Raw genomic sequence first — 22,654 nt, 5'->3', positions numbered from 1 at the left:
GCTAAATAAGCACTCAAAAATACTTTAAATTGAATAATGAAAGCAATTTTCACATTGTGTTAAAATTTTAATAATATGTCTCTCTTCATTCTTGTCTCTGAATAACTTGAGTTCATTCATCTTGTGAAAAAGACCCTAGCACCTTGTCTGGCAGCTGCTTACTGATAATTTAATGAACAAGTGGATGAGTAATAATATTTTATAAAGCAAAGTTATTTTTCCAGAAAAGTAGCAATTTTTTATCAAAACTTGGAATAACATATTAAAGTCTTTAAAAATTAAATTTACATAAGAATTAAAAGCCTCCGTTTTTATGTTTAAAAGGTAACCATGTCTGTTTTCCTTGAACTATTAATTTTCTTTTTCACAAATGGCCAATTCTTTTTTAAAAATGATTCCTTTTCTCCTAGAATCAGAAATTGTACTTTGAAAACGTACTCTAGATTTAACAGTTCAAATAGCCCACTAACACACTGACAATTTTGTTGTAAAAAAATGATTTTCTTCTGGGAAATTTTATATTTATGCATTCACATTTCTCTTGACTATTTTTCCATGTTCTTCAGAAAGCTATGGATTTTTTTTCAGACTTCCCTTTTTGTGTGTAGTTATCAAGTTTTAGCTTGTCAAACTGCTGAATTTAAGCTTTATCTGTCTAATTTCCTCCTCCAATATTCTTCAGCAGTTCACAGTCTTCATTTCTCATTTCAGGTAGAGTACAAAACATGTTCTCCCTGCAGTCTCACGAATTGTGAACAAAAACTGAAGTGAAAACCCCCAGTGCATAACTCTTCAATAGTCCTGTGATCGTATAACCATCAGTAAGAAAACAAATTTGATCGAGCTCCCATCCAGTCCTCTTTGTGTGGAATCAGACCTCTTTCGCTGTGGGAAGGAGCAGGTAAAACAAGCAGAGGCACAAAATCATCACCAAACCAGACTCACTGAAATGCCAACACTGGCATGTGCACAGACATTTTCTACTCTAGACTTACTTCTAAACAGCAATGCCAACAAGCGTGAGAGGTGAAAAAATGTGGATAAATACATGTTTGGTTTATTGAACTAGGTCTTATCATATCCAAATTAAAAACAAAAATCACATCTCAATTTTAAAATAAGGTTCTGAATTTTAATTTTCAGATTCATTGAATTTCTTTGTGATTCAAAATTCAAACTCTTCTATCGAATATATCCTATAGATAAATGTCTCCCAAACTCAGCACCAGATTCTCCCTTTTTCTTGTAGCCATATGAATCTATATATTTTCCATTCCAGAGTCTCCAAATATCTTGTTGATAGAAACACAACTTTCTATTAACAAAAATTGTTTGTGCATATCTACTAATTTCTTACATTGTATTTCCACCAACCAAACATAACCAAGATCACACACATATTCAGTGTTACACTGAGAATACCTTAAAATCTAATTTTTTAAACTTTGTAATTAATTCTGTCTCTATTTTCATTAATAAAAAACTTTCTAGTTAGTACCTACCATAATTTATACCCAGTCTCTGTCTCTCTCTCTCTCTCTCTGTCACACACACACACACACACGCACACACACACATGCATACATACGCACAGTGAGAGGGAGAGTGAGAGAGACTGTTTTGAATGTTTTGGTTAATTAACTGTAATGTATTTTTCTCATTTGTATTTTATTTAAATTTTCATATTTACTTTCATTGAAATGAAATATTTTTCCACGTTTATTTTTATTGAAATGACAATACATGAGGCTAGGTGTGGTGGCTAATGCCTGTAATACCAGCACTTTGGGAGGGCAAGGCAGGTAGATCATTTGAGGTCAGGAGTTTGAGATCAGCCTGATCAACATGGCGAAACCCATCTCTACTAAAAATACAAAATTAGCTAGATGTGCTGGTGCATACTTGTAATCCCAGCTACTTGAGAGGCTGAGGCAGGAGAATCACTTGAACCCGGGAGGTGGAGGTTGCAGTGAGCCAAGATCGTGCCATTGCACTCCAGCCTGGGTGACAAGAGTGAAACTCTGTCTTAAAAAAGAAAAAAAATAAAAAAGGAATGGCAATATATGTTTTCCTGAATGGGGAGAAAGTAGAATCAGAGATTAAAGATGTAACAATTATTGGTTTATAACTTCAAATGTTAAGATCTAGTGGTAAGCTACCTCAGTCTATTTGGGCTGCTGTAACCAAGTCTGCATCCTCACATGGTAAAAAGGAAGGCCTCACAAGCTCCCTCAGGCCTCTTTTACAAAGACATTAATCCCATTCATCGGGCCACAGCCCTTAGGACCCAATCACCCCCAAAGGTCACACCTCTTAATATTATCACATTGGGGTTTAAGTTTCAACATATGAATTTTGGGGGGGACACATACATTCAGACCATAGTATAAACCAAGTAAAGATTTTGAATGATCTTTTAGGAAGTGGGACTATTTTTTCCCATCCTTCTTTTCCCCTTTGTCCAAACTAAATGAAAATTTTGCAGTGAAACATGGGGAAAGTCTGAGGAGGAAACCAAAGGGCTAGACACTAATGAGATCTGGCAAAGCAGCTCTTTCGTCTCAAAATTAGCCACAGTATGGAGCAATGAAAAGAAAGGATGTCAGGAACCAAAGAATAGCTAAGACTTATTGTGTGTTCATACATGATCATCTAGGAAACCTAAAAATCTCCCCAAATCTCCTAGGGCAAGGAACATAGATTTGTAACGTCCTCACAGATAGGTCAGGTAAGAGGAGCAATCTCCTATTTCCTTAACTGGCAGAGAGTGGAAGTTAAGGAACAGAAAGCAAATGGCTCTGAGGATGTTTTATAATTGTGATTAGAAGAATCTAGAGAAGAAATTAAATTGGACCATAAAGCTAGTGACCAGAATGGGGTTTGGGGTAACAAGAAGCTCTCTGCCTGAAAGTTTGGAGAATAGGATCTCAGCAGAGGACAGAGCACATCCACAGGCCAGGGGCTTTGCTCCTTCCTCCTTATATATAGCGGTCATACAACCTCTTAGAAAAGAAAATTCTATAGAGAAGTGAAAGGCAAACTTCTTGAGCTCCCTAAGCATAAACTTGAAGTGACAAAGAATACTGAAATAATTGAGTTTAACTTGAATTGCTTATGACTATCTAACATGAGGTGGAAAAGGAGCTTTTGTGATATGTTAAATCATAGAAAAATCAAGAAGTTACACGCCTACCAAGCTCTATTTTTTTTTAAAAAAACCTGTTAGGTTCAGGGGTACATGAGCAGGTATGCTATATAGGTAAATTCATGTGACAAGAGTTTGTTGTACAGAATATTTCATCGCCCCGGTATTAAGCCTAGTACCCAATAGTGCTCCTAATCCTCTCCCTCCTTCCTTCCTCCATCCTTAAGGAGGCCCCAGTGTTTGTTGTTCCCTCTTTGTGTCCATATGTTCTCACCGTTAAGCTCCAACTTATAATTGTGAACATGCAGTATTTGGTTTTCTGTTTCTGTGTTAATTTGCTAAGGATGATGGCCTCCTGCTCCGTCCATGTTCCTGCAAAAGACATGATCTCTTTCTTTGTTATGGCTGCACAGTATTCCATGGTGCATAGGTACCAAATTTTCTTTATCCAGTTTACCACTGATGGGCATTTAGGTTAATTCTGTGTCTCTACTATTGTGAATAGTGCTGTAGTGAACATAGGTGTGCATGTGTCTTTAGAGGAGAATGATTTATATTCCTCTGGGGATATACCCAGTAATGCGACTGCTAGATTGAATGGTGCTTCTGTTTTTAGCTCTTTGAGGAGTTGCCACACTGCTTTCCACAATAGTTGAACTAATTTCCATTCCCAACAACAATGTTCCTTTTTCTCTGCAACATCGCCAGCATCTGTTATTTTTTGACTTTTTAATAGTAGCCATTCTCACTGGTGTGAGATGGTATCTCATTGTGGTTTTGATTTGCATTTCTCTAATGGTCAGTAATTTTGAGCTTTTTTTCATATGCCCAGTCTATTTTTAAATATCATTAGTGAATTAATTATGAAGTTTATTATCTTATATTTCTCTTTGATATACCAGCATTATTATGATATAATTCATATATCATAAAGTTTGTAGTTTCTCATTTTCTGATAATTTCAATATCAAAAATCTCAAATAGTTTTAATTTTAATCTCTATTTCCTCCATATTTACCATTTTCTTTCTTTGTGTTTTTATTTCTATTTTTTAATGTATAATCTTATAGTTCAAAACACTTACTTGGGCGTTTCTGGTGTCGATTACAATCATAATCTTACTTGATACAAATTTTAATGCTGATACTGCAGTTTAATTTTCTATAGCCAAAACTCTTCTTTTTCAATTTATCTTATTAGTTTTTCACTATGAGCCAAATGTCTGTTGTGATATATTTAAAGGTAATATATCAGAGCTTCCTCCCAGAGATTCTGGCTCCGGTCTGGGGTTTCCCATCTTCTGAAGGAGATGCTGATGCACAGATGGAATTGAAAACCGCTGTTGTAGTTAACTTTTCAGGGTCTGTCAGTCTTTTGTCTAGTGAGTCTTTTAATCTGAAATGGGACTTTCAATTTGGCCCACAGCTACCTTTCCTGATATTATAAGTAGATGCAAAAAGATAGGTTAAAAGAGATATAAACAATTCTCTAGTCCCTTAGAGAGCTCTGAACTAAAGCAAAATCAGTACTTTTAGTTCACGTTATATTACCTCAATGACTAGATAGAGAGAAAGAAAAATGGATACACAGATGATAGATAGATAGATAGATAGATAGATAGATAGATAGATAATGAATAGAGATAAAGACATAGTACATATTGTTGTACCTGTGTTCATATATTATAGGCATCATAGCTATCAGGAGCGTGAGCTGCCAGTGTTACAGATTTTTTACTGAAATGTCTTAGTTTTACAATTGAGGAGTCCTTGTCTGGAAAACCAGTCAGCCTCCTTAGATAACATCTCTATGTTGTCAGTTCTCAAATAAAATGAAGTTATATAACAATAGAAGGGTTTACATATAATACAGGATATGTCATTAGAATTGCATTGAATGCTTATTAAATCTCAAGGTACTTTCCCATGTAGAATTCAGAATTTATTGTTAGATTAAAATATGTAAATAAGAAAAACAACATAAACTCAATAAGCCCATGTATACAGAGGACACTTTTGGGACACTATGAGGTTGGGGAACACGGAACCATTCTTGGAGATCTTCATTGAGTTAAAATGTTCTATCTTAAAGTAAACCTACTACCCCATTCATAGTGAACATCTAGAAAGATTTTTTTTGTTTGTTTATTTTGTTTGTTTTTTGTTATGCCTTTTGCTGCTTTCTGATATAGTTGAGGCTTAGGTATTTAGGAAGCAATACAAAAATTATCCATATTTATGAAATAGGCAAGTTAATCTGGTTGACTTAATTTATTTAGAAGTTTAGATTCAATAGATTCACAGTGCTGCAGTCCTACCATTTACTCTTTCATTCAAATATCTAACACAGTGTTTCACTTCATTATTCGTTTAGCAATTACTGAAAAGTCTGTGTGGCTCTGTGAATAGAAAGATGTAGACTTCTGAGTCAACAATTTGGGGTTTGCTCCTGGATTGCATGAATCACTTATTGATGTGAAGGCTTAGTTTCTTCGTTTGAAAAATGGGCACTTCTTTTATAAGTTTGCTTACAAGAATTATGTTTGCACTGGTAGAAACATAAAAAGTATGCCTCAAATATTAACTAAATAGAGTGACCATATAACTTATTGTCCAATCTGGATACTTTTGAGAATAAAACGAGGTCAATATTAATAAGTACACTAGGACAACCGGTACAAATCACAACAGCCCAGGGCAAAATTGGGATGCAGGTCAATTTAATAAATAATGGCATTGCAGACCCTGAATAACAGCAGCTCAGTCTCTTTCATTGTGTTCCTCTGAGAGTAGATAGTCTAAGCCCAGAAATCAACTTGCATTGTGGAAATTCTGTCTCTACAACATTAATGTAATTTCGACTTGTATTCCCAAATAAAAGAAAAAAAGTGAGAGAAGGTTTTGAGCAGTTTTTTTTAACATGTAGAGCAAAGTACCTAAATGAGATTTTGAAATGTCAAAAAATATTATTTTTAATTTATCTTAAGTTTTACTTAACAAAGATAAATTTGTTACTTATTTGACAGTTTTTTTTTTTTGGAACAACATTTTACAAAGTTTACTACTTTAGCAGAATATACCATTTCCTAAATTTACTTAGTTTATGTTCCACTGTAAACTTCACCCTCACTCCTCCCCTGCCCTGGCAACTCATTATAACTTTTAAAAGTTATTTTATTTTATTGACAAAACATTGCAGTTAAAAACTACCTATGTATTTATTTTAAGTTGCTCCCACTTGTATTTGAATGGCAAGGATAAAATAAAGCCTCCTAAACAGTACCCTTTTTTCGTTGTTATCCCACATTACAACTAAAATTTACCTTCTGTTGAAGCATAAAGTTCATGTCATATCACCAAAAAGACACGGGCATGCTATCCTTATATTTGTTTTTCAATTACGCTCATATCACTAAATGTTATCCTAGGAGGAGAAAATGTTTTGGAGAGTGATTTTTTTCAGTTTAAAGGAACATTTTTATGCCAATATGGAACAATGAGGATTTATCATCTATGATAATATTTTAAATATGAGTTCCTCTTATTCCAGAAAATGTGACTTTCCTGAACAACAGGAACAAGAATCGATGCCAGGTTCTTTCCTCTGAAAATAAACAATCTGTTACTACAGGTAAATTAATTTCACTTCTTAGTGCAAGGGAGTTTTAATTTCTATTATAATAAAACACACATTAAATAGATGTCATGCAGTACACATTGATACTTACTTGTTGCATTATGTAGAGAACCAGTAAAATCTTTACTCACAATTTGCAAATAATTTCCATAGAGCCTTCTTCCGCAGTGAAAGAGGTCACTAATTCCTTCACTTCACATCCTAAAGCTACAATGAATTGTGTCAAGCCGTTAGCCATCATGAAGGCCACCAAAGAGAGTTATGCAAATGACGATGTATTCATTTATAAACACTCCTATTTTCTCAGCTATCGTCAATTTTCCATTCTATTTCAAAAAATCATATTACTTTGATATATTTGTAAAGATTCTTCCTGTTGAATCCTAAGTTATTTTACTCTTTTTCAGTTGTCAAAGTTCAAAAACATCTGACTTTTATATTGTGAAAATAACCTTTTATAAACCTAATCCTCTGTAGTCAGACCAACTCATCTCTCCCATTTTATCAGCTGATTTCTCACCAGCATTTCTATACCAAAAACTGCAGTATTCTTTAAGGTTCTCAAACAGATCATATTTCCTTTCCTCTGAATGTGTTCATACATGCTGCTACCTCATTTCTTTATGTACCCTATTCACCTGGCTAGTTCCTAAGCATTTCAAATTTCAGAATATTTTTCTTCTCAGAAAGCATTTTCTGAGCCTCAGATTGAAGCAGTTCCTATTCTTCATCCAAATCACATTTTATACTATTCACATAAGAAGGATCTCAGAATAGCAATTAATTAGTGCCTTCCACACCACTTGAATAAGGTATTAAAACATTATGACAAATTGCAATGTTAAAAGCCAGGAGTGAAAGAAGCAAGTGATACAGGTTAGGGCAAGTTTTTCAGAAATTAATGATATTTCATTGTTTATAGTCCAACAAAAGTGTGGTGGCAGCTGCATGGTCTTGTGACAATAAAAGGTATTAGAGATGATGAAAGATTTTCATGATTGCAACCGAAGAATATGAGGAAATAGCTATATCTGAAAAGATATCGGGGACAATAGATTATTTGAAGGGTCTCTAAATATAAATGAACATTTCAGCATGTGGATGTGGCCACAAGGAAAATTCAAAGTAGAGAGAACAAATAAGAAGGAAGATTTAAATATTAAAAAAACCAAGAAATCTTGTGGCGGGGCAAGAAGTCTACTAGGTAGAATGAATTATGTGTAAGATATCAAACCACAGAATTTGGGAAAGTTAACTAAGGATGAAACAGAGGGAAATAGAATGGAATGTGAAAATACTGTTCTTAAGTCCAGTAATGCTACCTTAAACCAAAATGTTAGAGAAGTAGATGAGCAATTAAGAAGAATTGAGAGTAAAGGGATGCATGGTGGATTTCTTAAGGTTTTATTTGTAATAATCTCATTTTTATGAAAGAGGAGGAAAAATTCTGTATATACAACAGTGCTATATGTTTCTTTCCTTTTTTAAATATTCAGACTTTGCTTAGGTTTCATAAAATAATGTTTTCATAAAATATACAGCAAAACAAAGATAAATTTTTGCTACTCAGATGACCTTGTTTTAAGAGATGCTTGTACCAAATGTGAATTACAAGATGATCGTGAGATCATCTGAATACCTTGACTGGGCTCAGGATAAGAAAACAGGGGATCATTGGTGTAATGTTCTATTAGGACTCCCATTACAATCACCACAAATTGGTGGCTTAAAACAACAGAATTTCATCCTCCCAAAATGTTGGACTCAAAGAGTCCAAAATCCAGGTTTCGGCAGGGAAAAGCTCCCTCTGAAGAGACTCCTTCTTTGAATCTTTGAGTTTTTGGTGGCTCAAGGAATTCCTTGGCTTGTGGCAGTATTACTGCAGTCTTTGCCTCCATGGTTATGTGGGTCTCCACATGGCCTTCTCTATTAGTGACTGTGTCTTCTCTCCTTCTCCTTTCTGATAGAGGCGCTTGTCATTAGATTTAGGGCATACCATAATCCAGGAAGATCTCATCTCAAGTCCTTAACTTATTTATCTGCAAAGAGTCTTTCTTCCAAATAAGAGACCATTCACAGGTTCCTGGGGTTAGGACATGGGAGGTATCTTTTTTGGAGCCACCATCCAATCCACCACAGATAGTAGCACTTCTTTTTTTGATCATAGTACTCATAAATATATGCCTCCTTTTCCATTTCCTTTTCTAAGAGCCCACCTCAAAACACCGTCTAATTCATGAAGTACTGATGTTGGCTAAGAAGAGACTTTAATTACCTACTCCAGAAATCATCTAGAATAAAGAATAGTCAAAGTTTTATTATTATGGTTTGAATATTCTAAAAATAGGACAGAGAAATGAATCATCAAATGACTGGATATTTTCCCCTTTGATATTTCAAGTATAGATTTCACTCCAAGGCAACATTTGCAAATAAATGTCATTTTCATTTTTAAACAATTTAGAAAATATTTTTATTACATACCTTTGAATGAAAATAATAAAATAAATGGGTTTTGGGAATTGTTCATTAGAACTGAGAGATGTAAAATAATTTATCATATTTCATTTTGAGTTACATTCATCAGTTGTTTACCTTTCTTAAAATCAGGACCTCATGGAAAAAATAAAGTTTACCTACAAAAGCTTGAAAGGCAGATCAGATTTCACAAGGATGGATTATCCAAATAAAAGACACAATACGCATTTAGATGGAAAGAAAAAAACAAGCCTGAGGCTACCAAGTTTATAGTTAACTGGTGGAAAAATAGCCATTCTCTCACATGATTATCAGAAACACAAGTCTGATCACAAGTCAGTGTTGCAAATTTTATGAATACAATCTTTGCTTTTTCTCCTTCTTTTCCTTCTTTCCTCCCTCCCTTCCTCTCTCCTTCCTTCCTTCCTTCCTTACCTCCCTACCTTTCTCCCTCCATTCTTGCTTCCTCCCCTCCTTCTTTTATTGAGAAGTCAGAAACATATATAAAGTGTAGATTTCATATGGTTAGAGAGTATATTTCAAGGTACACTGTTTTTGCTCTTGTTTTTAATATCTCAGGGTAAGGTGGTTAGTTTTCTTCCAGGGCTGTGCGAAGTGAAGTAAGTGCATGATCACACCTCATGATGGAAGAACAAGATATTAGTTTTGTTTTCTCAGTACCTCCTCTGGTCAAGGATTTGTTCACATCAGCTTATTTAGCTACTTTTAAACTTGGTATAATTAACACGAAGTTTTGCTTATTTAGAGTTCATTTACATAGATACAACATGAGATAGTAATAGACAAAAATGCAATGTTAGCATGATGACAACCATATGATATTAAAACCTGAGGGTTAACATATGCCTGTAGGGTCCATAAAGTCCCTAATGTTATAATTAAAACTACTTGTGTGAGTCAGAATTATTTTTACAGCCTCTGTCTGCTTTTTTATAAAGATCAGAAGAAAGAGTCATACAAAGTGTTTTTCTCAGATTTCTTTGAAGCCTCTCTTTTTTCATACTAGGATCTTCTATTTTGCCAGCATTCCTTGCCTATTTAAAATTGATATTAATTAATTAGTGACATTAATTGAATATTCTAGAAGCACTTAATAGACATCGCTTCACATATGAAGTGGAGTCTTTTTGCTTAAAACAGGGCTTATAAGACCTATTTAAGTAATCTTTGACTTTAAATGTGACATTTTCAGCATGGTCATGATTATACATTCCATTTATCCAAATAAAGCCAAATAAAAAAGACAAATCTATTGACCTATGAAAATCATTATGCATTCATAACTAGTCATGCAAAATGATTATGCAATTCCTAACTAGGGAACCAGTCAAGCCTTTTTGCATGGTGTATAACCATTGTTTTAAGTGATACCATACTCAAGAACAATAAATGTATACCATTAGTTAGAAAATCATCATTAACTTTTATCATTAAGTTTCTATGATTTTAATCTGTAGTACAAACTTTTATATGGTTATTATTTATAAATTCAGGGGGTCAATTGAGATAAGATTCTATTGGCCATGAATTAAATTTCCATTTTTACAAATACAGCCTGTTAAATTAAGGATTATAGATGGTACAAGAAAAAAGAAATTTCAAATTATTTTAGTTTCATTCTGGTCTACCTAATAATTCTTGTTTTCTTGGTCTTGGGGTAAAGGTAGCAATGTTCTTAAAAACTGACCTGCTTCTGGATTAAATGAGTCATGGAAATCCTGATGCAATCACCTGATGTGTTTGATAAATGTCAGGTTATTGTGGTGATGTTGTCTAATATAGTGAAGCCTGTCCCCATGGGTCAGTTCCCTATATCAAATTTAAAAATACTGTATTAATCTGTTTTTACACTGCTATAAAGAACTATGTGAGACTGACTAATTTATAAAGAAACAGGTTTAATTGACTCATGGCTTCGCATAGATGGGGAGGCCTCAGGAAACTTACAATGATGGCAGAAGGGGAAGCAAGGCACATCTCACATGGCAGCGGGGAGCAGGGAGAGTGCCACACTTTTAACCATCAGACCTCCTGAGAACTCACTCACTGTCATGGGAACACCATGGGGGAAGTTTACTCCCCATGATCAAATCACCGTCAGGTCCCTCTCCTGACTAATGAGGATTGCAATTTGAGATGAGATTGGGGGAACACAGAACCAAACCATATCACTCTACCCCTGGCCCCTCACAAGTCTCATGTCCTTCTTACATTTCAAAACCAATTATACCTTCCCAACAGTCCCTCAAAGTCTTAACTCATTCCAGTATAACTCAAAAGTCCAAGTTCAAAGACTCACCTGTGACAAAAAAGAAAAAAAAAAAGTCCCTTTTGCATATGAGCCTGCAAAGTAAAAAAGTTAGTTACTTTCAAGATAAAAAGTGGGTAGAGGAACTGGGTATATTCTTCCATTCCGAAAGGGAGAAATTGGCCAAAACAAAGAGGCTACAGGCCCCATGCAATTCCAAAACCCAGCAGGGTAGTCATTAAATCTTAAACATAAGAAATGATCTCCTTTGACTTCATGTCTCACATCAAGGGCATGCTGATGCAAGTGGTGGGATCCCATGGCCTTGGGAAGCTCCACCCTTGTGGCTCTGTAGGGTAAAGTCCCCATGACTGCTGTCATGAGATGGCAATGAGTGCCTGCAGCTTTTCCAAATGCATAGTGAAAGCTATTGGTGGATCTACCATTCTGGGGTGTGGAGGATAGTGATCCTCTTCTTATTGCTTCACTAGGCATTGCTCCAGTGGGAACTCTTTGTGGGGCTCCAACCCCACATTTCCCCTCTGCATTGCCTTAGTAGAGGTTCTCCATGCAGGCTTCAATCCTGCAGCAGACTTCTGCCTGGACATCAGGGCATGTCCATACCTCATTTGAAATCTACACAGAGGCTCCCAAAGTTCAACTATTGTCTTCTGCATACCCACAGGCCCAATACCATGTGGAAGCTGCCAAGGCTTAGGACTTGTCCCCTCTGAAGCAATTGTCAGAGCTGTATCTTGACCCCTTTTAGCCACAACTGGAGCTGAGGTGGCTGGGGTGCAGGACACCATCTCCTGAGGCTTCACAGAGCAGTTGGGCCCTGAGCCTGGCCCATAGAACCATTTTCCTCTCCTAGGCTTCCAGGACTGTGATGGTAGGGACTGCTGTGAGGATCTCTGAAATGCCCTGGAGACATTTTCCTCATTGCCTTGGCTATTAACATTCAGCATCTCTTTGCTTATGAAAATTTCTGCAGCGAGTGGCTTGAATTTCTCCCCAGAAAATGGGTTTTTCTTTTCTACCACATGGTCAGGCTGCAAATTTTTCAAACTTTTACACTCTGCTTCCCTTTTAAAAATAAGTTCAAATTTCAGACCGTCTCTTTGTGAGTGCATGACTTTACACTTTCAGAAAAAGCCAGATCACATCTTGAGTACTTTGCTACTTAGAAATTTCTTCTGTCAGATACTTTAAATCATCTCTCTCAAGTTAAAAGTTCCACAGATCTCTAGGCCAGGGGAAAAATGTTGCCAGTCACTTTGCTAAAGTATAGCAAGAGTGACCTTTGCTCCAGTTCCCAATAAATACCTCACCTCCATCTGAAACCACCTCAACTGGGACTTCATTGTCCATACTACTATTAGCATGTTGATCAAATGCATTCAGCAAGTATTTTGGAAGTTCCAAACTTTCCCACATCTTCCTGTCCTTTTCTAAGCCCTCCAAACTGTTCTAACCTCTCTCCATTACTCAGTTCCAAAGTCATGTTCACATTTTCAACTATCTTTATATCAGCATCCCACTTCCAGTACCAATTCTCTGTATTGGTCCATTTTCACATTGCTATAAAGAACTACCTGAGACTGAGTAATTTATTTTTAAAAAGAAGCTTAATTGAGTTATGGTTCCACATAGCTTTGGAGGCCTCAGGAAAATGACAACTATGGTGGAAGACAAAAGGGAAGCAAGTAATATCTTACATAGCAGCAGGAAAGAGAGAGAGCAATGGAGGATTATCACTTTCCATCAACCATCAGGTCTCATGAGAACCCACTATCATGAGAACAGTATGGGGAAATGCACCCCCATGATCCAATCACCTCCCACTAGGTCCCTCCCCTGACACAAGGGGATTACAATTCAAGATGAGATTTGGGTGGGGACACAGAGTCAAACCATATCAAGGACCTTCTACAATCCTGAATTGGTATGTTATTCTTTTGATATTTCTTCCAGAAGAGTCAACTTCTCATCTTTGACTTGTAGCATGATCCTTACCACAAATGTGCAGAAAAAAAAAAGAAGTCATTCAGTGATTATAAAACTGAATAGTTTTATTATAATAATACACATTCATTTTATGAGAAATTATTCAATGGTTACATTGAAAGTAAGCATGTCAATTTATTGTCCATAATTGCTCCCATCTTTTACATCTTCGTGTAAAAGTACACAAAGGTACTGTTACTTATACTGAAAGGTATACCACTGAAACACACTTATATACTAATTTTTATTGCCTATAAATAATTATAAAAACAATTATAAATTATATATTGCTTAATATAAAATTATAATTAACTTAGTTTTAAATAATGCTGAATTAAAAAGTAATAGCAAAACTTTGAAAGATTTTGAAATATAAGATAGGAAGAATCAATATCGTGAAAATGGCCATACTGCCCAAGGTTATTTATAGATTCAATGCCATCCCCATCAAGCTACCAATGAGTTTCTTCACAGAATTGGAAAAAAACTGCTTTAAAGTATATGGAACCAAAAAAGAGCCCGCATTGCCAAGGCAATCCTAAGTCAAAAGAACAAAGCTGGAGGCATCACGCTACCTGACTTCAAACTATACTACAAGGCTACAGTAACCAAAACAGCATGGTACTGGTACCAAACAGAGATATAGACCAATGGAACAGAACAGAGTCCTCAGAAATAATACCGCACATCTACAGCCATCTGATCTTTGACAAACCTGAGAGAAACAAGAAATGGGGAAAGGATTCCCTATTTAATAAATGGTACTGGGAAAATTGGCTAGCCATAAGTAGAAAGCTGAAACTGGATCCTTTCCTTACTCCTTATATGAAAATTAATTCAAGATGGATTAGAGACTGAAATGTTAGACCTAATACCATAAAAACCCTAGAGGAAAACCTAGGTAGTACCATTCAGGACATAGGCATGGGCAAAGACTTCTAAACACCAAAAGACTTCTAAACAAAGATGTCTAAAACACCAAAAGCAACGGCAGCAAAAGCCAAAATTGACAAATGGGATCTCATTAAACTAAAGAGCTTCTGCACAGCAAAAGAAACTACCATCAGAGTGAACAGGCAACCTACAGAATGGGAGAACATTTTTGCAATCTACTCATCTGACAAAGGGCTAATATCCAGAACCTACAAAGAACTCAAACAAATTTACGAGAAAAAAACAAACAACCCCTTCGAAAAGTGGGCAAAGGATATGAACAGACATTTCTCAAAAGAAGACATTCATACAGCCAACAGACACATGAAAAAATGCTCATCATCACTGGCCATCAGAGAAATGCAAATCAAAACCACAATGAGATACCATCTCACACCAGTTAGAATGGTGATCATTAAAAAGTCAGGAAACAACAGGTGCTGGAGAGGCTGTGGAGAAATAGGAACACTTTTACACTGTTGGTGAGATTGTAAACTAGTTCAACCATTATGGAAAACAGTGTGGCGATTCCTCAAGGATCTAGAACTAGAAGTACCATATGACCCAGCCATCCCATTGCTGGGTATATACCCAAAGGATTATAAATCATGCTGCTATAAAGACACATGCACACGTATGTTTATTGCAGCACTATTCACAATAGCAAAGACTTGGAATCAACCCAAATGTCCATCAGTGACAGACTGGATTAAGAAAGTGTGGCACATATACACCATGGAATACGATGCAGCCATAAAAACGGATGAGTTTGTGTCCTTTGTAGGGACATGGATGCAGCTGGAAACCATCATTCTTAGCAAACTATCACAAGAACAGAAAACCAAACACCGCATGTTCTCACTCATAGGTGGGAACTGAACAATGAGATCACTTGGACTTGGGAAGGGGAACATCACACACCGGGGCCTATCATGGGGAGGGGGGAGGGGGGAGGGATTGCATTGGGAGTTATACCTGATGTAAATGACAAGTTGATGGGTGCTGACGAGTTGATGGGTGCAGCACAGCAACATGGCACAAGTATACATATGTAACAAACCTGCACGTTATGCACATGTACCCTAGAACTTAAAGTATAATAATAATAATAAAAAAATTAAAAAAAAAGAGAAGAACGCTGAGGAATAAATAAATAAATAAATAAATAAATAAATAAATAGCTTCAAATAAAAAAAAAAAAGATACCACATAGAAATCATGAGATACAGCTAAAGTTGAACTTAAAACAAAATGTGTATAATGGCATACAATAGAAAAAAAAAGAAATCACCCATCTCAAGAAGTAAACACATTCATTTCAATAAATAAAACCTAAGACCAAAAATCTGAATTGGAAGAAAGGAAAGATAGTTTAAAAAAATTAAATTGTTTTTGTAAACTAATAAAATCAGCACTCTACCATCTCACTCCCTAAGTTGTTGAGGTCCTTTCATTTCTTTCCACGCATGGGTGGAGTGTTATTTTTTTCTTTTTGTTTTATTTTCATTTCATATGCAACACATGGTTAGGAAATGTCAGCATTCTAATCTTATTTCTATTTTTATAAATTAAACTTTTCTTTAGCTTCAGGGATCCACAAGTAAGTTTGTTATATATGCAAACTGTGTGTTATGGGGGTTTGATGTACCAATTATTTAGTCACCCAAGTAGTAAGCATAGTACCTGATAGGTAGTTTTTCAATCCTTATCCTTCTCCAACCTTTCACCCTCAAGTAGGCCCTCATGTCTGTTGTTCTATCCTTTGTGTCCATGTGTACTCAATGTTTAGCTCCCACTTGTAAGTGAGAATATGCAGTATTTTGTTTTCTGTTTCTGTGTTAGTTTGCTAAGGATTAAATAGCCTCCAGCTCTGCCTATGTGTTCTCAAAGGACATAATCTCACTCTTTTTAATGGCTGCATAGTATTCCATGGTGTGTATGTACCACATTTTCTTTATCCAGTCTGTCATTGATGGGTATTTGAGTTGATTTGCTAAGGATAATAGCCTCCAGCTCTGCCTATGTGTTCTCAAAGGACATAATCTCATTCTTTTTAATGGTTGCATAGTATTCCATGGTGTGTATGTGCCACATTTTCTTTATGCAGTCTGTCATTGATGGGTACTTGAGTTGATTCTTTGCTATTGTGAACAGTGCTGTGATGAACATACATGTACATGTGTTTCTATTGTGGAACAATTTATATTCCTCTGAGTATGGACCCAATAGGATTGCTGGATTAAGTGGTAGTTTTGCAAAACTGCTTTCCACAATGCCAGAATTAATTTACAATCCCATGAAACATGTATAAGCATTCCCTTTTCTTCACAACCTTGACAGCATCTGTCATTATTATTATTTTACTTTTTAATAATAGCCATTGTGAACATAGTATCTCATTGTGGTTTTGATTTGCATTTTTCTAATTAGTGTTGTTGAACTGCGTTTTCGTATGCTTGTTATCCACACGTATGTTTTCTTTTGAAAGGTGTCTGCTCTTGTCATTTGCACACTTTTAAATGGGTTGTTTGTTTTTACTTGCTAATTTGCTTACTTTCCATATAGATTCTGGATATTAGACCTTTGTCAGATGCATAGTTTGCAAATATTTTCTCCCCTTCTGTAGGTTGTCTTAAAAATTTACTTTGTTGGTAGTTTCTTTTGCTGTACAGAAGTCTGCTGTTTACATAGGTCCCAATTGTCAATTTTTGTTGCAATTTCTTTTGGCATCTTCATCATGAAATCTTTGTCCATTCTTATGTCTAGAACTGTGTTTTCTAGGTTATCTTCCAGGGTTTTTATAGTTTTAGGTTTTACATTTAAGTATTTAGTCTATCTTGAGTTGATTTTTGTATATGGTGTAAGGAAGAGGACCAGTTTCAATATTCTGCATATGACTAGCCAGAATTCCAGCACCATTTATTGAATAGGGAGTCATTTACCTATTGCTTGTTTTTGCCAGCTTTGTTGAAGATCAGATGGTCCTGCATGTGTGGCTTTATTTCTGAGTGCTCTGTTCCATTTCTGTAATCTATGTATCTGTTTTTGCACCAGTACCATGCCATTTTTGTTACTGTAGTCTTGTAGTATATTTGGAAGTCAGGTAGTATGATGCCTCAGCTTTATTCTTTTTGCTTAGAATTGCCTTGACTATTTGAACCTTTTTTGATTCCATATGAATTTTTCAAAACCTTTTTTCTAATTATGTAAAGAATGTCATTGGTGGTTTGATTGGAATAGCATTGAATCTGAACATTGCTTTGGGTAGTATGACCATTTTAAGAATATCGATTCTTTCTCTCCATGAGTACAGAAAATTTTTCCATCTGTTTGTGTCATTTTTTACTTCTTTCAGCAGTGTTATGTAATTCTCATCGAAGAGGTATTTTACCTCCCTCATTAGCTGTATCACTAGGTATTTTATACTTTATACTTTTTGTGGCTATTATGAACGGGATTATGTTCTTGATTTGGCTCTCAGCTAGGACACTGCTGTTGTACAGAAATGATATTGATTTTTGTACTCCATTTTGTATCCTGAAACTTTGCTTAAGTACTGTATTAGATCTAGGAGCTTTGGGGCAGAGACTGTGGGGCTTTCTAGTTATAGAATTATATTGTCTGTAAAGTGAGATAATTTCACTTCCTTTTTTGCTATTTAGATGCCCTTTATTTCTTTCACTTGCCTGATTGCTCTAGCTAGGACTTCCAGTACCTTGTCGGAATGAAATTGGTGAGAGAGGGTATCCTTGTCTTTTTCTGATTTTCAAGGGGAATGCTTCCAGGTTTTGCCCATTCACTGTGATACTGGCTATGAGTTTTTAAAGATGGTTCTTAGTATTTTGTTGAGGATTTTTGCATTGTATGTTCATCAAGGATATTGGCCTGAAGTTTTCTTTTTTTGTGGTATATCTTCCAGGTTTTGGTATCAGGAAGATGTTGGTCTCATAGAATGAGTTAGGGTGGAGTCCCTCCTCAGTTTTTTGGAATAGTTTCATTAGAAATGGTACCAGCTGTTCATTATACATCTGGTAGAATTTGTCCATAATTCTTTCTGGTCCTGAGCTTTTTCTGGTTGGTAGGCTTTTTATTACTGATTCAATTTTGGAACTTATTATTGGTCTGTTCAGGGATTCCATTTCTTCCTGGTTCAGTCTTGGGATGTTGAATGTTTTCAGCAGTTTATACATTTCTTCTGGGTTTTCTATCTTGTATGCATAGAGATGCTTTTAATGGTCTCTGAGGGTTTTATATATTTCTATGAGGTCAATGGTAATTTCCCTTTTGTCATTTCTTATTGGGCTTATTTGGATCTCTCTCTCTCTCTCTCTCCCCGGCTCCCTCTCTCTCTCTCTCTCTTTTATTAGTCTATCTAGCAGTCTATCAATCTTATTTATTTTTTCAAAAAGCCAACTCCTGCTGGATTTGTTGATCTTTTTATGGTTTATGAATGTGTCAATTTCACTCAGTTCAACTGCGATTTTGATTATTTCTTGTCTTCTGCTAGCTTTGGGGTTGGTTTGCTGTTATTTTCCTAGTTCCTCTAGATAACATGTTGGTTGCTAATTTGAGATCTTTCTAACTTTTAGGTGTGGGCATGTAGCACTAAAAACTTTTCCCTTAACACTGCTTTAGCAGTGTCCAGAGATTCCGGTATGTTGTATCATAGTTTTCATTCGTTTCAAGTAATTTCTGCCTTAATTTCATTGTTTACCCAAAAGCCATTCAGAAACAGGTTGTTTAAATCCCTCGTAATTGTATGGTTTTGAGCAATCTTCTTACTATTGATTTCCATTTTTATTGTGTTGTGATTCGAGAGTATAGTTAGTATGATATATTTTTTTAATTTTTTGAGAATTATTTTATGGCTGATTGTATGATCAATATTAGAGTGTGTGCCATATGCAGATGAGAATAATGTACACTGTATTGTACTTGGGTAGAGAGTTCTCTAGATGTCTGTTAGGTCCATTTGGTCACGTACCAAGATCATATCCTGAATAACTTTGTTAGTTTTCTGCCTCTATGATCTGTCTAATACTGTCAGTTGGGGTGTAAAGTTTCCCACTGTTATTGTGTAGTTGTCTAAGTCTCTTCATATTTTTGTCTGACAGAGCCAATTTGGAGAACTAGTCTTTGAGCTCTGGGATTCTTTCCTCAGTTTATCTATCTTGATGTTAATATATATGACCATATTATGACATTCTTGAAGTGAGTTTTCCAGCTGTATCAGATCAGTTTAGTTAACTCTTAAGATGGACATTTCATCTTTTACTTCCTGTGTAGTTTGTTTTTATTCCTGTGGTTCCTTGTTTGGACTTGCACTTCCTCCTAAATCTTGATGATCCATCTACCTTCTGAATTCTGTATCTGTCATTTCAGCCATTTCAGCTTGGTTAAGAACCATTGCTGGGAACTACTGCAATCAACTGAAGGTAAGAAAACACTCTGGCTTTTTGAGTTCACAAGGTTCTCATGCTGGTTCTCTCTTATCTGTCTGGGCTGATGACCCTTCCATCTTTGAAGCTACTGGCCTCTGGATGGGGTATTTTGCTTTTATCTTCTTTGATGCTCTTGGGAGTTTGATTGTGGCAGAAGGTGGGTTCAGTCCACTGACTTCACTTCTGGAAGATTTTAGGAGTCCAAAGCTCAACTTGGCACTTCTGGGATGGATGCTCTAACTCTGATCAGCTGGTATTGAGCCCTCCAGCTTGATTTTTGGCCCCTTGAGGTTATGAACCTGGTGCACTGAAGGGGCTAAAGTTTTCCCGGTACATTAGCCACAACACTCCAATTTTCAGGAGCTGCCAGCCAAAGTGCTTTTTTGGAACAGAGGCAGTGGGGTCTGTACTTATTCACATGTGCCAGCAGCTGCAGCAGCATGGTGGGGTGCATGCACATTGACTGGGCAAGGACATCTAGAATGGTAGGGTTGTCAGCCTCTTTGCTAGCACTTGTGCTGGTGGTGGCAGTGGAGATGGGGACACTGACAGAGCTGAGGTTGTTGGCACCTGAGCACAGTTTGTACCAGCAGTGGTGATGGCACTGTGGGGATGAGTTTCCTGGCAACTGTGCATGAGTTCACATCGGCGACGGCAAAGCAGCATCACAAGGAGGGGGTGGCTGGGTGAGCTTGTGCTGGCAAAGTGGTAAGGGGACCATGAGTGAGTGCATGCTGGAAAAGCAGCATGGGGAGTCTTCAGCGAGAGGAAACTGGGTGGGCTGCTGTGCATTGGTAAGGGTCCGTCTGCTGGAGCTTTCCAACAGTCAGGCATGGTCTTCTGGCAAAGGAGCTATAACATGAGCCCCCAGGAACTGCCCTGGTTGGGCAACCGAGGCTGCACTGCATGGTCAGTCTGGGACCCCAGGAGATGACAGTAGATGGAGGGGCACTCAGTCATGCCCTCATCCCATGGGCATGACTGCTCTGCTCTATCCAGGTCCTACAATCACCCTGAGATTAAAGTCTCCTAGAGTTCCTAGAGGAGCATGGCAAGCGTTGGGGGATGAGCATCACTAGCCATGCTCCACTGAAGCCATTCCCATGCCAAATCCTCTGAACCACACAGGCTAGAGCCCTGCCCTGTCATTTCTCTAAGCAGATCTTTCCGCCAGCTCAAGTATCTGTGGGGGTCATGAGGTCTTCTTCTGCTAGGATTCCAGAGGTCCATGATAAGTGTAGGCCACTCCTCACCTGTTCGAATTACTCCTTTCCCAGGAGTCACTGGGGGCCAGGAATGAGTCCTGGTGCTTATTCACCCCATGCATGGTTCTCAGCTTTCTCCCCATTCAGCCCAGCATTTGTGCCCCACCACCCCATCCACTCTCAATTCCTTCCCTCTGAAGATCTGCTTGTAGGATGCCAGTCTGCCCCATATCACAGTCCCTTGGCGGGAGATGTTCCTCCTGGCTGCAACTAGTCAGCCATCTTGAATCCCTTCCTATTTCTGTTTCTGAACCAACATTATCCTTGCACCTCATGTAAAAATCCATCCATCTCCATTTAAAATAATTGAATTAAAACAATTAATCCTTTTCCCCTCACTTTCCTGTCCTTTTCCCTCAATTTCCCATCTTTATTATAGTCCTTTATTATCACTCCCCATATTTGTTAAAATCCTTATCCATGGATTATTAACATTTCCTATATATAAACCCCAAATTTTTCTTGAGAGTTTAAAAAAACACAGAATAACTGTGGATGACTTAACCAATAACCTATCTTGGATATATTCAACTTCAAAACTTAAAAGTATCAGTATCTCATTCTGTGACCATAGCCTTTAATAAGTAACAAATAAGCAAACAAATAAAATAAGTATTGATTTTACCAGGATTCTCTCTTCAAAATTCTTCTTTTCTTTACCTATCCCTCCTTTGATTCCCCCCTCCATGCCCATGATTTAAATATCATTTGTATGTTCATGTCTCTCAATTCCATTCTTTATAGGTAAGCACCAGAATAGAATGTTTCACAACTTAGTGGAAGTCTCCAGTATGAGAAACTCATAGGACTTACAACTAAAGCATTCAACACTAAACTCTTCTCCCTGGCAAGTTTCCCTTCAGACCTAGAATCCTATATATTGTTAGTGGCATAACTAACAACCTGGTCTCCCAATATAAGTCTAGAAACTTTTGAATTCTCTGACTTATCTATTAGACACAAGTAAATTCATTTTTACCCTATATTGACTATCCTTTCTCTTTTCCATTCTCATAAGTATTGCTATATATCACTTCTAATGTGAATTTCTGAAAAAACTTCCATACACATTGCTTACAAGTAATGATTTAAAGTGCATAATTTAAAAGACTATAAACATAGATTTCATAAGCTATAAAAAGTCCTTCTAGAATTATAAATCATGCACACATGCATGTGTATATATACATACTTGATGTGGTTTATCTCTGTTCCCACCCAAATCTGATGCTGAATTGCAGTCTTCAGTGTTGAAGGAGGGGCCTAGTGGGAAGTGAGTGACCACATCATGGGGGCAGACATCCGCCTTCTGTTTGTGTGATAGAGTTCTCATGAGATCTGATTGTTGGAAAGTGTGTAGCACTTCCCCCTTCTCTTCCCTCTTTCTCTCTTTGTCTCCCTCTCCTGCCCCACCATGGTAAGACATGCTTGCTTCCCCTTTGCCTTTCACCATGATGGTAAGTTTCCTGAGGCCGCCCAG

General features: G+C 36.7%; 1 protein-coding gene across 5 annotated transcripts in view; it reads left to right on the top strand.

Moving 5' to 3' along the window:
• Window positions 1-22,654, top strand: part of ADAM29 (ADAM metallopeptidase domain 29) — a 65,596-nt gene that overhangs the window by 11,356 nt on the left and 31,586 nt on the right. For 2 of the 5 annotated variants that reach the window (XM_050790025.1, XM_050790021.1), the window contains exon 2: window positions 712-901. The exons of 1 other annotated variant lie outside the window; for it this stretch is intronic. The gene's annotated coding sequence lies outside the window, so the exon portion shown is untranslated. Of the gene's footprint in view, window positions 1-711; window positions 902-6,694; window positions 6,776-22,654 lie in introns of all 5 variants that reach the window. 2 more of the 5 variants (XM_050790022.1, XM_050790023.1) reach the window with 2 other exon arrangements.

Source organism: Macaca thibetana, chromosome 5 (assembly GCF_024542745.1).
Source record: "Macaca thibetana thibetana isolate TM-01 chromosome 5, ASM2454274v1, whole genome shotgun sequence".
NCBI lineage: Eukaryota > Metazoa > Chordata > Mammalia > Primates > Cercopithecidae > Macaca > Macaca thibetana.
The sequence above is the reverse complement of the archived record's forward strand: the minus strand, read 5'-3'. Positions and strand labels throughout refer to the sequence as shown.